This window comes from Accipiter gentilis, chromosome 8 (genome assembly GCF_929443795.1).
Source record: "Accipiter gentilis chromosome 8, bAccGen1.1, whole genome shotgun sequence".
Lineage (NCBI taxonomy): Eukaryota > Metazoa > Chordata > Aves > Accipitriformes > Accipitridae > Astur > Astur gentilis.
The window spans coordinates 31,756,085-31,760,422 of record NC_064887.1 but is presented as its reverse complement, the minus strand read 5'-3'; positions in this window follow the sequence as shown (position 1 = coordinate 31,760,422).

Below are 4,338 nucleotides of genomic sequence, written 5' to 3'. Positions count from 1 at the left end.
TTTTGCAGCTCTCTTATGAACCAGAGAAAGGGCTTTTCCTCTAGATTGCCACTGGGTATTTTCACCAGATTGTTACAGCTCTAGCAAGAGGAAGAGGTACATCGCAGTTACAGTCACGCTGTAGCAATGTCACATCAGTCCATCTACCTGTGCCAACGGTGCCTGTGACTTCAAGATACCATTGTCAGGCAAATGTTTCTTGTTAAAGTATCTTAGTTTAGTTTTGAAGGTGGAGTAAACATGCAAGTATACAGAGGGGTTTCTTGTATTCTGAACTTCTAGAATGTGACCTGCCACAATACAATCTGTGCTGAGCAATCTTGTTTAATTTCCCATTTGTAATATTGAACATTTTTCATTAAAGACCACACAGCTTGCTTGCCTCTGCTTTATTTTTAAAGACTCAAATCTTAAATTGTAGAAAACCCATCAATTCTGAGCCAGCGTTGGTTCAAAAGAAAAACCTCAGTGCTCTTTCTCCCTGCCTCGCTTGCACCTGATTTAATCCTAAGGAAGGCTGCTTTGTATAACACTTTGTAACCTGCACAAAGGGTAAATGCCTCAGAAATCTCTCTTGCTCTATTTGACAGGGCAGCCAGCATGGGAAAACGGATTGAGTATTTTACTAATGTTAGGGCAGACAAGTCTCTTAGCCTACCTGGAATACCACCAATTAGCTTACCTTATCTTACCAATTTATTTTTCCCTTGCTATCATTTATTTATACACTCATCTTCCTTTACTGTAATGTACCACAGCGGAGTAATGCACCAACATGGACATTTCCTCCCACCTTTTGTGTATCATTTACAGTTCCCTGCCTCTAAACTTTTAAAATGGGAGTACTTTATTTTCCTTTTTCTTCTCTCTATATACTCGTTTCTAAAAGGCAGTGAATGGGTGACCTTCAATCACTTTTAACAGGTAATAAATATTTTGCCTGGAAGGAGGACATGGAAACAGCATGACTCAGTTGACTGGAGTAATTTTCTTTACTATTATTTTGCTGCTGCAAGGAACAGAAGAAATGTTTCCATTACACCACAAACAGTGGAAACCACGAGCTGATGAAAGCTTTTTCAGCTATCATGCTGCATGGTTTTTCTACCTGCTGCAGAGAACAAAAATGCTCACAAATGCAAAGGTTTGAAATGCAGCATTATCCATATCCCAGGCTTTCTTGTCTGCACTGTGAGTGCAGAATCACAGAACGATGGGATAACTTGGGCTGGAAGTGACTTCAGGAGGTGCCTGTTCAACCTCCTGCTCAAAGCAGGTCAGCTCTGGGGTCAGACCAGGTTGCTAAGGGTTTGAATGAGTCGAGTCTTGAAAACCTCCAAGAATGGACATGGCACAATCTCTCTGGGCAAACTGTTTCTGCTTGAGTGTCCTCACGGGGAATAGGTTTTCCCTGCATTCAGTCCAAACCTTTCATGTTTCAGTTTATTGTCACCTCTTACCTTGTTCCCTTGCAACACTGAGTAAACCCTGGCTCCATATTCTCAATAACCTCATACGAAGGGGTTGGATAGCCCCCCAGCATCCACAGGCTGACCAAGCCCCACTCCTGTGGCCTCTCTTCTCAGGTCAAGTGCTCCAGCCCCAACTGCGCTGGGGGCCTCCCTGACCTTGCTCCATTTTTGTCAATTCCTTTCTGAGGCATTTGACTATGACCCCCAAACTGGACATGGCATCTAGATGTGATCCAACAAGTGCTGAGCATAAGAGACTAATGTCCCCCCTTGATGTCCAGGTCATGCCCCTGTTTGTGTCACCCAGGATGCTGGCCCCAGGGCCTTCACCGCAGAGGCAGTAGCATCCTGGCTCCTGCACCGAGCAGGGTACCTGGTATGGAGCAGAACTGTGCATCTGCACCACATTTTTCCCTTGAAACAGAAACCTTCTTCATGTTGATGTCTCAACAGACTGACAGCCAGCCTGCATTTGGAAAGTATATGGTGGCCTTTTTTTACATCCTTAAAAGTAGCAAGAACACTACATTGCAGAGAAGATCCCTGGTGCTACTATTAAATGGTAAATTCTTATATATATAAAACAAAGTCAAATAAATATTCTCAAAAATATGGCAAGTTGGACACCACTAGCACAACTTAACTGTGTTGAATTTCTTTTTGTCTCCCTTTCAGCAAAATGTTCTTAAAAATGTTTATAGTTTGTTAATATACATGCCACTGTATAGTTTTGCATTTTACCAGATGCTTCCAACCCAGCTTGCACTCCATCTGCCTTTGGAGATCTGCCTTCCTTAAAACTGCATGCTTTCATTTTGCAGATCTTATTTTTGCAGCATTCAATGACCTAATATTCATTTAGTTTTTTTCATCTCAAAAAAATTTTACTAACAGTGGTATGTTAACATAGAAACTTCTTCACTCACTGCAGTACTGCGGACAATTAACAAGTGAAGCAATTTTCACCAAAGAACATTTTCTGGTACAGCAGTAGCTTGACAAACGATGTCTTCCTTTCCTCAGCACTGATGAACAGCTGAAACATCAAGAAAATTTCAGTCATTAATTCTGACTAGTTTCATTCTAAAGGGAGAAACTTATCAGAATCTCTTTTTCTGTTCTGTACCAGCTTTGAACTTTAACACTTTAAAGAGCTCAACACAACCCACTTAAAAAAAATATTCTTTAAAAAAAACTAATCAAGAACAAAAAAGGACTGTTAAATCCTGTCTCCAGTTGACTCCCTCTGAGATTTAGCTGAGACATTTGATCACACTTAGAAAACAGAGATGTTATTGCTGACTACCTTATCAAGCTGTGGTCGGGATTTAATTATATAGGCTGAGGTGTAGGTCACAAGGAGTGCGGGGGAGTGAAGGCTACTACATAAAAATAGTTACTTAGAACGACGAGGAAAAACCTAACATAAGCTAGAATTTCTTAAAAATACGTGAAGTTTTGCAAAAAGGGAAAAAGTTCAAACCAGGACTTTGTTAATATTCCAATTATGAGAATACTAACTGCAAAACTCTAGGAAAACTTAAAATACTCCATATTGAATTGCTTTAAATACTCCATATTGAATAATCTAAAATGATGTTGCGGCATCATTAAAGACTTAAGTATTAATTCAAATTTATGTCTCACAAGATGATCTCTGTTCACTTTTTACTAGCACCAGATTTAATTACACTAAGCATACTGCTTTGCTTTTGCTATAAAACAGTTAATGACAAGACCAATAAAGGCACCACTGAAGACCCAAAGCTCATAAAAACTATCTTAATTTAACAAACATTAAAACGAAGATACTGGAAGACAAATGCTTATTTCACTTTTACAACCACAGAGTGGACTCGAGACGCTTGAAAACATCTAACGTGTACTTTTGCATCTGAAATACAAGCACAACCGAGTCTTGCCTCAGTTTCTGACCCTTATTTGAGGAGGGTGATGACGGCAGCATGCCTTTACGTTGGGCTCGGTGCCACGCTGCCCCAGCCTCATGGTTCAGTCCTGCCCGGGGTTCCAGCTTCGTCTCACAGCCTACAAACGGCAGGCGCGTTCCTCTCTTCGGAAAGGCAGCCGAGAGCAAGACCGGTCAAGAGCCGTGGAGTTTAGAGGGCACATCCAGTGAGAAAAGCCCAGTAAAGGCCAGCTAGAGGCCATGTGTTTGGCCCGCTGGGTCCTGAGGCTGGCAGACCTGCTCTTGCCCAAAGACAATTTAATAACCTCACTCCATCGCTTCACTTGGCGATGAGATGCAAGCGGCTGTTCAGGGTCAGCCCAGACTTCAGCCAGGACACGGCCGCCATCCCGCCCGCCTCGCTCGTCACGGAGGTACCCGCACCGCCCCACACCGACCCGCCAGACCCCGGGCCAGCATCGGGGCTGCGGAAAGCTCAGCCCCGCGGCCCCCGTTCCCTCCTCGGCGCCGCTGAGTGGAAAATATGAGATCGCTCCGACCGCCCACCGCGGCTTTACCTCAGGGAGCGCGGCGCGGCCCGGCCCGCACCCCACCCCCCTTCCCTCCCGCCGGGCGACGCCCCTGGCGGCTGGCGCCGTTTCAGGCCCGCGGCGCCGGCTCGGGGCGGGAGGCCGTGGCTGGGTCGAGAGCTTAACCCTGGTGTGGGCCGTTAATGGGGAGGGCCGCGGGCTGAGGTGAAGGAGGGCGGCGGTGGGGAGCCCCGCCGGCGTCGGTGCCGCGTCGCCCGGCGGTTGGGACCGGCGGCGGGGGAAGGGGAGTGGGAGCGCGGCGCTGGCGCTCACAGCGGCGGGGAGCCGGGGGCCGGGCGGCCGCAGCGGAGGTGTGGGGAAGGCGGGGAAAGGAACAAGCGGCCCCCAGCCGCCGCCGCCGCCGCCGCGC